Source organism: Theropithecus gelada, chromosome X (assembly GCF_003255815.1).
Source record: "Theropithecus gelada isolate Dixy chromosome X, Tgel_1.0, whole genome shotgun sequence".
NCBI classification, from domain to species: domain Eukaryota; kingdom Metazoa; phylum Chordata; class Mammalia; order Primates; family Cercopithecidae; genus Theropithecus; species Theropithecus gelada.
The window spans coordinates 149040193-149054282 of NC_037689.1; the positions used below are offsets into that span (position 1 = coordinate 149040193).

The following is a 14090-nucleotide window of genomic DNA, read 5'->3' on the forward strand; positions in this document are numbered from 1 at the left end:
ATCTGGCAACTATCTCTTTCTTTTTCTTTTAGAGATAGTGTTGTTCTGTCACCCAGGCTGGAGTGCAATGGCATAATCACAGCTCACATCAGCTTTGAATTCCTGGACTCAAATGATCCTCCTGTCACAGCCTCCTGAGTAGCTGAGACAACAGGCATGTACTACCCTGCCTGGCTATTATTTTTATTTATTTTTTGTTGAGATGTGGTCTCACTATGTTGCCCAGGCTGATCTCTAACTCTGGAGCTCAAGCAATCCTTCCACCTCAGCCTTCCAAAGTGTTGGCATTACAGGCATGAGCCACCATGCCTAGCCTCCTCTACTTGGCAACTATTTCATCGCTGCATGCATAGGTTTCCATTATAATCCCTCTTGTTAAAAATACTAATCTTCAGAGACAAAAAAGGCAAGAAGCAAGGATAGTAGAATAGAAGGAGTAGCCACTGTTTTATTTTTGTCTTCCTGACAGCAGAAGTCTTTATTGTATTTGGTCCATAGTCAGTGTTTCACATTATTTCATGGTGTAGATTCCCCAAGTGAAGGTCCCTGTGCAGTACTTGGAGGGGCATGTGGTAGGGGAAGATGAGCAGTACAGCTGGTCAGGCTTGGAAGGGGAAAAGGAGAGCTGGGGGCTCCTTAAAACCTATCGAGGGCCACAGTAAGGGATTGAGCATGGGGAGGGGGCTTAGCCCCAACAACTCAGAACTCCATTGTATTGTATGGGCTTCAGTTTCCCTACCAGGCCCCTGGACAGGGTCACGATTGTTGGTTGGAAATCCAGTCACTCACGAGCCTAAAATATTTTAGGACTATGGCCTGGCCCTCTCACAGAGGACCCATTTCTCCCCCATTTCCTGGAAAAAAAATTTCTTTCATGAAACTTCCTGAAACTTCTGTGGGTACAGAAACCCACAAATTGATCAGCTAACAAAAGGGAAGGGGAGAGGAAACCAGAAACCTTTTAGGGCCTCTTTCCCTCCCTACCCAGGTGTCTTCTCCCCCACACAGCTTGGCCCACAGCCTGGATGTCCCTGCCAGGGACTGCGACCCCACAAGCATCTGGATATGGTCTTGACCCCTTTCCCCACCCTGGTGGCTTAGTCTTATAAAGGAGCCAAGGCAGGAGGGAAAAACACTTGCTGCCTAATCCCATGCAGCTGCCCACAGACCCTCAGTTAGCAGCACTGAACAGGTTAAAAAAACACATGAAAACACAGAAAATCCTAAAAACCCAGATAGAGCAATGATGTGGGGAGACAGTGTGGTTGGGAGCCTTAGTAGCTCACCTCCTTCTGCTAGGGGGGGGATACTTGGGGGTCTCCCTTGGGCCTGGGAAGTAGCCACTGGGCCTCACAGGTGTACTTGGGATCATATATCTGTTGACCCAGGCCAAAGACCTGGCTGCTCTGGTTGGCACCCTGTGTGTAGCCCATCTGCAGGGACATGGAGTTGTCTCAGTTGTCGGTTCCCAGCTTGTTGTCATAGATGTGCCTCCAGGTCCCAGAAGCTGTCATGCCCACCTGGCTGGCATACTTGTTTGTACCTATCTGGAGACTAATGGTCAGTTGATCCATGGGGGGCAGATATGGTTCTTGGGGTCAAAGAGATGCCCCTTCATGCTGTAAGCTGTCATGCTGGACTGGTTGGCACATTTATTTGTGCCTGTTTGGAGCCCAGTGATGTACTGGTCAGCCTTCATGGTGGTATTGTACAAGTTCTGCTCCTGCTTCTCTGAGTGTTTGATGCTAATGTCCACACCATTCTGTAGCCCCTTTGTCTTGGTCTTCCCCGCCAGGCCTAGAAGAGACACCTGCACATGTGTCATGTTCACACTCTCAAATAGGTCATTGGCCTTAAACAGGTCCACAGGGTTCATGCCATAGCTAACTATGGTCTTGAGGAAGTTGGAGAGGTTTTCCAGCTGGTGCCCGTTCTGCATAGAGTGGTTGATTTTGGAGACTGAGCCTGTTGGAGCTTGTTCATGAGTGTGCATGAAATAATCCCGTCCTTCAGATCCTTCTGGAAGTTAGGGCCAATAGAGAAGCCCATGAGTCCCTCGATCCAGCTGGGGAGCTCAGCCTCCTTCTGAGGGATGTATTTCGACAGAAGCTCATTCTTGACCTTGGCCAAGAGCTATACAAGGGACCCTTGTTGAATTGTGTGGAGCTCATGGCTGGCAGGAGTGACTGGCAGGATGGGATGGGACAGCCAGGTAGGTGTGGGGCTGGGATGCTCTGGGCTCTGCCACTGTTTAATTTGTACAATTCTCTTAGCTGAAGCCTTGTTTGGGTTACAAAACATTAATGGTCTCACACTCAAAATCAAAACTGCAGAATGTGCCCGAACATATTTTCTTAGAGTAGGCCAGATTTTTGTTCAATTGGTCAAGCTCTTGTGGTAAAAGGAGCCCCATATTGTAGCAATACCCACCATGAAACATTAGCAGAGATACTGACAAAACATAGTTTCAAGGAAGAGTGTTAACATGTGCTATAATTTGGCTATTTGACCCTCCAAGTCTCATGTTGAAATTTGATCCCCTATGATGGAGGTGGAGCCTAATGGGAGGTGTTTGTGTCATGGAAGGTGGATCCCCTATCAGTGTCTTAGTACTGTCCTCCAGGTATTGAGTGAGTTCTTACTCTACTAGTTCCAGCAAGAACTGGATGTTAAAAAGAGCCTGGCACTTCCTCCTTTTTCTTTTTCTTTTCTTTTCTTTTCTTTTTTTTTTTTTTTTTTTTTTTTTTGAGACAGAGTCTTGCTCTGTCACCCAGGCTAGAGTGCAGTGGCATGATCTTGGCTGACTGCAACCTCTGCCTCCCAGGTTCAAGCCATTCTCCTGCCTCAGCCTCCCAAGTAGGTGGGATTATAGGCACCCACCACCATGCCTGGATAATTTTTGTATTTTGTAGATATGGGATTTCACCATGTTGGACAGGCTGGTCTCGAACTCTTGAACTCAAATGGTTCACCTGCCTCAGCCTCCCAAAGTGCTAGGATTACAGGCATGAGCCACCATGCCCTTTTTCTCTTCTTGCTTCCTCTCTCACCATGACTCTCACCAGTCTGCACACACTGGCTCCCTTTCTCCTCCCATCATGAGTGGAAGAATTCTGAGGCCCTCACCAGACACAGATGTTGGCACCATGCTTCTTGTACAGCCTGCAGAACTGTGAGCCAAATAAACCTCTTTTCTTTATAAATTACTCAGCCCAGGGTATTCCTTTATAGCAAGACAAACGGACAAGGACAACATGCTACTCCTTTTGAGGGAGGCCATGAAGCATAAGCAATGTTTTTTTCTGTCTTCTTGGAATAGAACTAGATGTCAATTCATGTCCAATTTCTTCTTGGATATACATTTATGTATCTCTGATGATTTATGGTATTTTAATGCCTGTTTAATGAGCATCTAGAATGCAGACAGTCATGAATTTGATTAAAAAGACACAGTACCTGCCTTCTAGAAGCTTATAGTTCAGATCTTTACTGGATCCTTAACACCCTGGCCTGAACTACTCCTCCCAAGTGGGGTGAGGTGCCTTTTTCTGGACTTACCTAGCTCCTGGACATGTATATGCTACATTATTGTCATTGTCATGTTATATATCTCTACACTGAACTTTTTTTTTTTGAGATGGGGTCTTGCTCTGTTGCCCAGGCTGGAGTGCAGTGGCATGATCTTGACTCACTGCAACCTCTGCCTCCCGGGTTCAAGTGATTCTCCTGCATCAGCCTCCTGAGTAGCATGCCACCATGCCCGACTAATTTTTGTATTTTTAGTAGAGACGAGGTTTCACCATGTTAGCCAGGCTGGTCTCAAAACTCCTGACCTCAAGTGGTTTGCCCACCTTGGCCTCCCAAAATGCTGGAATTACAGGCATGAGCCACTGCACCCAGCCTCTACACTGAACGTTCCAAAGGCAGAAATTGTACCTTGTTTACTCTCAGATACTTGGCAACTATTTTAGAGGCTACCATGGAGACTAGCCAGCCAATACATAGGCATCGAATGAATGATCGAGTGCCCTTGTGAAGAAAGCAGGACAGACATTTTTATTCTCATTTTGCAGATGGGGAAACTGGGTTCCAGAGAGAGATTGACTTGTTCAAGGTCATAGAGAAAATTAGTAGCAGAATCAAAATTTGAACCAAGAACTTGACTCCTAGCCAAGCTTCTTCCAGTAAGAATTGAAGTTTTAGAGGGGGAAAAACATAAACAACCCAAGAGAATGTTAGTTGTGTACATGGCATGGGAAAAAGTGGTAACTTTCCCAATCTCAGTGGTTACAATGGAAAACTTCAGGGAAATTTTCAAGCGTCTTTGCACTGTATACTGGGACATTTTTTCATCATCAGATACCTACACTGTCATAATTTATTTCGCTCATGACTTATTTTCCCCTAACTTCCTGCCATCTCTGCTTTCCCTTCAGTTCATCCAAGAAATATTAGAGTTTTTCAAAGGGACTCACTTGGAAATGTGCGGGAAACAGAAGAATGAAGAAAAAAAGACAAGAAATCATAATGCAAAATGCCAAGAACCTGCACAGCCCAGAAGCCCTATGCTTAGAAGACTGGTATCGAGCCCTAAGACTTTGTACTTAGAATTTACATTGTACTTACATTACTATGGCTATGTAAATGTTACTCACAGCTATGCCACATAATATATAATGATTACCTTTCCTTTCTTATAGAACCTTGGGTTTTTCCTGGAAGTAATAGCCATCATGATTTCATTTGGTTCATTTCATATCTACCTATCTGATACGATTTGACTCTGTGTCCCCACCCAAATCTCATGTTAAATTGTAATTCCCCATGTTGTCAGCTTCCACGCGGTGTTGGGCCTGTGGGTGCACAGAAGGCAAGAACTGAGGGTTGGGAGCCTCTACCTACATTTCAGAGGATGTATGGAAACACTTGGATGTCTAAGCAGAAGTCTCCTGCAGAGGCAGAGCCCTCATGGAGAACCTCTACTAGGGCAGTGTGGAGGGGAAAATGTGGGATTGGAGCCTCCACACCGAATCCCCACTGGGCCACTGCTTAGGGGAACTGTGAGAACAGAGCCACTGTCCTTCAAACCCCAGAACTGTAGATCCACTGACAGCTTGCACCATGCACATGGAAAAGCCTTAGGCACTGAACACCAGCTTGTGAGAGCAGCCATGGGAGCTGAGCTCTGCAGAGCCGCAATGGTGGAGCTGCCCAAGGCCTTGGGAGTCCATTCTTTGCATCAGAGTGGCCTGGATGTGAGAAATGGAGTCAAAACAGATTATTTTGGAGTTTTAAGATTTAATGACTGCCTTTCTGGGGTTTCGACTTGCATGGGACCTGTATTCCCTTTGTTTTGACCAATTTCTCCCTTTGGAAATAGGAGCATTTACCCAATGCTTGTACCCCCATTGCATCTTGAAAGTAACTAACTTGTTTTTTATTTTACAGGCTCATAGACAGAAGGGACTTGCCTTGTCTCAAGAGAGACTTTGGACTTGGACTTTTGGGTTAATGGTGGAATGAGTTAAGACTTTGGAGCCGGGCGCGGTGGCTCAAGCCTGTAATCCCAGCACTTTGGGAGGCCGAGACGGGTGGATCACGAGGTCAGGAGATCGAGACCATCCTGGCTAACACGGTGAAACCCCACCTCTACTAAAAAATACAAAAAACTAGCCGGGTGAGTTGGCGGGCGCCTGTAGTCCCAGCTACTCGGGAGGCTGAGGCAGGAGAATGGCGTAAATCCGGGAGGCGGAGTTTGCAGTGAGCTGAGATCCGGCCACTGCACTCCAGCCCGGGCGACAGAGCGAGACTCCGTCTCAAAAAAAACAAAAAAAAAAAAAACAAAAAAAAACAAGACTTTGGGGCACTGTTGGGAATGCATGATTGTGTTTTGAAATGTGAGAAGGACAAGAGATTTGGGAGAGACCAGGGGAAGAATGATAGGGTTTGGCTCTGTGTCTCCACCCAAATCTCAATTTGAACTGTAATTCCCAATGTTAGGGGAGGAACTTGGTGGGAGGTGATTGGATCATGGGGATGGATTTGCCTTTTGCTGGTCTTGTGATAGTGAGCGAGTTCTCACAAGATCTCATTTTTTAAAAATGTGTAGCACTTTCCCCTTCACTTTCTCTCTCCTGCTCCAATGATGGTAAGACATGCTTACTTCCCCTCCACCTTCCACCATGACTGTAAGTTTCCTGAGGCCTCCTAGCCATGCTTCCTGTACAGCCTGCAGAACTGTGGGTCACTTAAACCTCTTTTCTTCGTAAATTACCCAGACTCAGGTAATTTTTTATAGCAGCGTGAGAACTGACCAATATACTTCACTAATTATTCCCCCCAATTTCTTCCAGAACTGTAAATTTATGTTGTGTATTGACATGTATTTCTTTGAGTTTTATTATCTGTATTGGCATGGTTCTTTTTTAGCTTTATCCTATTGGAGTTTTCCATAGGTTCTTGAATCTGTAGGTTTATGTCTTCTGCCACTTTTGAGTTTTCACCCACTATTTCTTTGGGTATGCTTTTAGCCCCACTCTTTCTCTTCTGAAATTCTTGTGATACAAATATCGGGTCTTTGGTTGTTGTCCCTAAGGCTCTGTTAATTTTTTTTTCAGCCTATTTTCTCTCTGCTGTTTAGACTGAGGAAATTCGATTGATCTGTCCCCAAGTTCACTGATTCTATATTCTGTTATGTCCACTCTTCTATTAAGCCTATCCAGCAAGGTTTTTATCTGTTATTTTATTTTTAATTTCTATAGTTTTCCTTTGGTCATTTTGTATAACTTCTACTTCTTTGCTGAGCTTTTCTACTTTTTCATTTGTTTCACGAGAATCTGTAATTACTTATTGGACTATTTTTCTGATGTTGCTTATTGTGTTAGTATGCCCTTGTCAGTTCTGCTGGATCACCTGGTGTTTTTGGTAGAGGAAAGGATTCTCTGGCCTGAAGTGACAGAGACCATTTCCTGAGCTGGATCACTTGTTGTGGCAGGGACACCCTTGGCTTTTGCTCTGGGACTCCTAGAGTCTCTAGGGAGAGGGTGAGTCTCATGCACAATGGTGAAAAAGAACATTTCTCTTGGCTGCAAGTTGTCAAAGGAGCTTCGGATTAATCCCATCTGGTGATGCTGCTAACCTCCCTAGTGTTGTTGATTGAGCTCCCATTTAATCCTAGGGAGGAATAGGCTGCCTTCTGTTGTTAGATTGGGGGTTGGGAAACACATGTCTAGATGCCTTTTTCATTATATATTATGTCATTATCCTTATATTGACATATTACTATATTACATTAATTATATTAATATAATTTCCCTTAATTACATTAGATTTTGTATATTAATGCAGTCACTTCAGCCTGTGGGTAACTCTATCATCCCTTTCTTCCAGGGACAAAAACCTGAATGAGAGGTCCTGTACTTAGGGAGGTGAATGAACTGAAATTGATCACATAGTGTCTCCTCCAAGAAGCTGGGGCTTGTTATAACTGTTCATGAAAAATAATTCCATGAGTGTTTACACTTAAGGTAAGCTCTATTTCTTCAGAAGGCCTCAGGAGAAGAAAGGAAAGTAGGATGTTAAGAGATAGCAGTAAAATAAGATAAGAAAATTATCTGGTGGATGAGGGCACATTTTGAAAAGAGCTTTTCACATAAGATGTGCATGACTCTGGTTAAGCCAAGCTCCTTCCTGTATGCATTTATCAGTTTGAGGTTGTGATTTTCTGCATGCAAACACCCAGCACAACTTGGAGCATGTATAAATCTGCCTCACCCCCCTAACACTGTTAAAGCTCAAGTCTGAGTATTATACTTGTTGAGCTAAGCAGAGTTGAAACAAGAATAGGATACCCAGAAGAGCAAGTCTATTCAAGGAAGTCCCTTCCCTCCCCTTCCCTCCCATCCCCTTCCCATTCTTTTTTCTTTCTTTTCCTTTCTCTTTTCTTTTCTTTCTTTTTTTCACTCATTCGTTCTTTCTCTCTTTCTCTCTTCTTTCTTTCACAGGGTCTTGCTCTATCACCCAGGCTGGAGTGCACTGGCATGTTCATGGCTCACTGCAGCCTTGACCTCCTGAGTTCAAGGGATCCTCCCACCTCAGTCTCCCAAGTAGCTCGTGCTACAGGCACGCACTACCATGCCCAAATAATTTACTTTTTGTGGAGATGGGGTATTGCTATGTTGTCAAGGCTGGTCTTGAACTCCTTGGCTCAAGCAATCCTCCTGCCTCAGCCTCCCAAAGTACTGGGATTATAGGTGTGAGCCATCATGTACAGCCCTTCACTGAAGTCTTCATAGTCTGAAGGCAGTGGTTTGAGACTGGAGATCAGAAAACTGAGGAGAGTTACATGGACACTAGAAAAGGTACATGGAATAAAGAAGTTTCTTGGTAGTAAGTCAAGAAGTTAATGGTTTTCAAAATGCTTAGAACATTTGTAGGTGGGAAATGGATGATTGACATCTCCACAGACACTTACATATGGCTATGATATATCAGCATAAATTTTTACCGTGAATAGATTGTAGGTAAGACATGCAACAACTAGATAAAGCTCAAAGGTGGAAGAAAACAGGATGTACCACTGAATGGGTTGGCAGTGGAGAAAGGCTTTGGAAGACACACCCTATCCTTGCCATGTGACTCACCAGAACTGACACGAGAAGATGAGGAGGGTGCCAGGTCAGTTTGGTAAAGTTTTTAGGGGTGCTAAAGAAATGCCCCTTTTTTTCCAACCAGCCTGGCCTCTTCATAAGACTCCCCACTCTTCCCCTTGTCCCCTCCTCTTCCCCATACTTGGCCCCTCCTCCTACTCTCCACTACCCTATGACAATGTCCTGATGGGATTTTGTGATGTCTAAGCCCCTCCCAACAGGCCTACCATTGGCTGGGTAGTGGCTTGCTGGCCAATCAAAGCTTAGGGGTGTGGCTCATCATTGTCCTGGAAGGGTTATATATAGTGAGGCCAGGTGCCCTGGAGAAGACAGTTGAGAGAGGCTGATGTGGTGAAGATGGCCAGCAAAGCACAAGCCTCCAACCCAGTTGTTGAGGGACAACCACCCACAACACGAAAGAGGTGAGGAAGAGGAAGGCCCCCTCTCAACCAAGGTTCAGAAGCCCTCTGAAGGTGAGTGGTGCACCCAAGCTCCTCCTTATCTTCCCCTTGACTCTTCCCTGTCTTCCCCTTTACTCCTCCCTCCCAAGACACCTTACCCTGTCCTCGCCTGGCACAACCCCCACCTCAGCCTGCACCCTTCTCATGAAGCCCCTGTTCCCACTCCTCCCCCATCCTCTTCCGCCAAACCAGTGCCCTTCTGTGAGCTCCCTGTTGTCCTTCCAGATTCCAAGACAACCCAGAAGGGAAAAGAGACTCTTTGAGGGAGTTCCAGGAAAAAAGCCACTCCCAAAAGACCGCCGCTTCAAGAAAACCTAAGGAAGGGAGAGGGCCAACACTATCCAGCCACTCTGACCAGCTGAACAAGGAACTCAATCAAAAGGAGCCACAGCAGGACCAAGAAAGCGAGGAGACTTCCACCATCTCCAGCATCTCCCTGGACAGCCAGTAATTTCAGGGCAAGTTCAGAGGCCTAGATCTATCTGAGAGGTCTCCAGAGGTCTAACCCCAGAGAAATAGCCAAAAGGGTCTATGGTACATTTTACACACCACAGGGCACCCCCCATAGTGATGAAAATAAAATGAACCTGTTGTAAAATGATTTGAGTGCCTGCATGTTCTAGGATGGTGGGGAGGGAAAGAGGGAAGAGGTGGTGTGTGAGAAGGGAGGGAGGTGGGTTTTGCGGGATTGGGGTCAGACTGACAGGTCCACAGTTAATCAGACAAGCAGGATAAGGACTGTGTCAGGACTGAGCACTGGAGACAAATTTCCACTTAAGAGGCTGGCTCGGCCGGGCGCGGTGGCTCAAGCCTGTAATCCCAGCACTTTGGGAGGCCAAGACGGGCGGATCACGAGGTCAGGAGATCGAGACCATCCTGGCTAACAAGGTGAAACCCCGTCTCTACTAAAAAATACAAAAAAATTAGCCGGGCGAGGTGGCGGGTGCCTGTAGTCCCAGCTACTCGGGAGGCTGAGGCAGGAGAATGGCCTGAACCCAGGAGGCGGAGCTTGCAGTGAGCTGAGATCCGGCCACTGCACTCCAGCCTGGGCGACAGAGCAAGACTCCATCTCAAAAAAAAAAAAAAAAAAAAAAAAAGGAGGCTGGCTCTGCTTCTTGTGAGGTTTCTTTCACAAGGCCAAAGGTCAGCTCAGCACTCCTGGGCTACATGCTTTAACCCTGAGGGACTGGGACCAGGCTTGCAACTTTGTTCTCTGGCCCGTTGAGGTTAAGCACCCGCTGTGATGGAGAGGCCAGAGTGTTTGTGTTGTGTCCATGGCAACAACACTGTGATGGGGGCTGCTGGCAAAAGTGCTCCAGCAGGGCAGCAGAGGCCCCCATGTGTGAGCACATGCAGAGTGGCAGGGGACCCCATGTACGTGTGTAGGCGGGACAGTGTGGGAGGCTGCAGGTGAGTGCATGGTGGTGAGGCAAGGCTGCAGGTGCAAGGTGGTAGGTGTCCATCTGCAAAAGTTCTCTGACAGTTGGGCAGGGTCTGCCAACAAAAGAGCTATGGCAGTGGCTGCTGGGAAGCTGAGGCTGCGCTGCAAACGGGTGTGGCCAGGCAGGGACCTTGGTAGATGTCAGCAGACAGGGGGGCACTCAGATCATACTGGCCCCATCCCACGGCTAAGACAGCCTTGCTCTGTCCAGGTCCAGCAGCTAACAAAGGCTAGAGCCAACTAGAGGAGTATGGAGAATCTTGAGAAGTGGGCATCCATGGCCATGTTCCACTGCAGCCGTTCCTGCGCCAAACCCTCCGGGCTCCATGCAGGCTGGAGTTGTGTCTCTGCCAATTATCCAGGAAGTTCTCCCTGCCAGTTCAGATGACCATGGTGGTTGTGGGGTCTCCCACAGCTAGAATATCAGGGGTTTGTGGCAAAAGTGGGCTACTCCATGCCCATTTCACTCACCCCTTCCCTAAGAGCTGCTCAGGGACAGGAACTAAATACCGCTTCTTGGCGACCCTGTGCAGGGTTCCCAGCTTCCTTCTCTTTCAGCTGGGGGTCTGCCTCTTCCCTCTGTTCACTCTCAATGCCTTCTTTCTGAAGATCTGTTTGGAGTGTGCTGGTCTACTTGATGATGTCTGGTCTCTCTCAGTGAGAGAAACTCTTCCTGGCTGTATCTATTGGCCATCATGGCTCTCCCCGTCTCCCTTCATATTTTGAATGTCCAAGATACTATTCTTCGTTTCTAAATGCTCCTTTTTATGCCCTCCTTGTTCTAATTTATACATGAATATTATCTTGTGTCTTTGATGACATTATTTGTAGATTTCTTTGAAGTTTTATTTTGTTCCCTGCTGTGTCTCTATTTCATTCAATTTTCCTTTTTCTGTTGGTTACTATGTTTGCTTTTGGTCTTGTTTTTCATGTAAGCAACTTTCCTTAAATATCTCATAATTCTTGGCCCACTGTCCAAGAAATTGCAGTGGAATTGGTGGATCATATAGTTACTCTATTTGTAGTATTTTGAGGAGCCTCCAAACTGTTCTCCATAGTGATTGTACTAACTTACATTCCCACCAACAGTGTATGAGGGTGTTCTTTTCTCTACATCTGCACCAGCATTTGTTGTTGCCTGTCTTCTGGATAAGCCATTTTAGCTGGGGTGAGAAGATATCTCATTATAGTTCTGATTTGCATTTCTCTGATGATCAATGACGTTGAACACCTTTTCATGTGCCTGTTTGCCATTTGTGTGTCTTCTTTTGAGAAATGTTTATTAAAATATTTTGCCCATTTTTTTGTTGGATTATGAGATTATTTTCCTATAGAGTTGTTTGAGCTCCTTATCTATTCTGTTTATTAATCCCTCATCCTCAGAGGGGTAGTTTGCAAATATTTTCTCCCATTCTGCAGATTGTGTCTTCACTTTGTTGATTGTTTCCCTTGCTGTGTAAAATCCTTTTAACTCAATGTGATCTCATCTGTCCATTTTTGCTTTGGTTGCCTGTGCTTGTGAGGTATTACTAGACATTTAACTTTCAAACTTTTGTTCTTACATTTCTGTTCCAGACCCGTAGTTCTATAAAATCTTTGGTTAATAGTAATAAAAATATCTGGCTTCCTGTATAAAGTGATTATAATGGATTGGCTTGACCAAAGTTTAAAATATCCCATCATAGGGATTTCTAATGTTTAAAAAAAGCCTGCAAGGCAGTATAGTGCAATGAGAAGAGTACTAGGTTGTGAGTCAGTAGACACGTAGCTTAGTTTTAGCCAAAAATCCCTGTGTCACCTGGGGCATGTCCCACGCCCTCTTTGCTTCTGAAGTCCCTTCTGTAAAAGGAGTTGAAAGTAGATGCTTACCAAGATACCTCAGTGCTCAGAGACATTCAGAATTCTATTAATAGAAATACTTTTATATGTGTTAGGTTACTGGCTATTTGGTATTCGATAGTCTGGGACTAAAATGTAAAACCAAAGGTACACTGTAAGTAAATCTGGCCCATTTTAAAGTTAAGTTATATTTAAAACTTGGTCAGACAATAACTTAAACTGAAGAATTTAGTGGTTGTGAAAAGTAATTTTTAAAGTAGAAAAGTGCCACGTTTTACTATCCTCTGGCACAATCAGAAAAATGATACCTAGAAGTGGAAATTGATTTGTTTAAAATTGAGATAAATACAAAATTGCCAGAGCCATAGAGAGACCCAGCATCCAAATAATAAATCCAGTACTTCAGAATATACCAATTAGACTGTATTCGGAGCTCTGCACTCTCTAGTTATAAAATAATCTCCACATTCACCTGTGGATATATCAATACATGTGTTAAAATTGATGTGGCTATGTAATTTAAAAGTCTGAAGTCTTTTTGGTCTCTAATCTTATTTTTGTGCTCATTTACAGACACTCGCAAAGTCAGATTTTAATTCTGTTCTGTTTCTTCTATTTCAACTATTTTACTAGCTGCAAAGAAGCTTTTTCAGAGGAAGGATAATGTAATTCTTACATATTGCTAAAATGAAGAATTCAACATTACTTTAGAACTTCTGTGTATGATTGATTCTGAGGAAAATATTAGGAGTCAAGTGAAGGTGATATTTTTCAAGAGAGTGATTATGACAAATTTAATATAGTATTAAAATATCAGAGAAAAGGGAACATTCTGTCTTTTTTAAGGAGTAGATCCTAAATTTATTTCACAACAAAGAAATGCATGACTTGATCAGAAATGTTAATATAAAAAGTTGTAGAATTTACTAAATGATGTTTGTTTTCTCCAGTCTTCATAGTCAGACTCTAAATTATCTATATGGATAACTTCTGTAATCAATCAACTTATTCAGCAAAAATCATTTTTAAAGGGTTTGTGTTGGACTATTTTATCTTCAGATTCTATAAATATCATAGTGCCTAACACAGGTATGGTCAACTAGGTGGTTACTTTGAATCCAGATAAAAGGAGAGTTCAATCCTTAAAATGTAAAAATAAACTGTAAGATGGGCATAGTAATATCACTGTTATTTCTGGGTGAGTCAGTATCATTTTCTTACTATATCATGCTCATCATATGTAAAAGTGTATCTCCTATATCTAATCTGAGGTCTCCCAGACTGTATTTCTGGTTTATTAGCAGGCATGAGACAACAGTGTTTTTTGTCCATAATGATGTCTGAATGATTCCACATGAAAATATAACCCAATATGGTGTTTTTAAGTGACGTAGGATTTTAGAAATCTGACCTAATGTCTTATTTTACAGATTTGGAAATTTGAAGTCCAAAGAAATTTAGAGACCAGAGTGAGTTTCCATAGTAATTAGTAACTAATCTGTGCTCCTCCCTCCCAAGCTAGGATCTGTTCTACTACATGTCAAAAATAAGAACTTTTCAGATAAAATTACAAATATCTCTAAGTTTTTCTTAACAATTTATTTTCAATTCTACTCTCTTTTCTATCAGAAACTATGCTGGACTGCATCTTTTCCACAAAAACTTTGTAGATAGTTAGCTCATAGAGGCTTGTACCATGAA

The 14090-nt window shown here is 44.0% G+C and overlaps 1 pseudogene; it reads right to left on the minus strand.

The window, feature by feature from the left end:
• Nucleotides 1–1295: 1295 nt before the first annotated feature.
• LOC112615304 lies at nt 1296–2171 on the minus strand (annotated as a pseudogene).
• Nucleotides 2172–14090: the final 11919 nt, after the last annotated feature.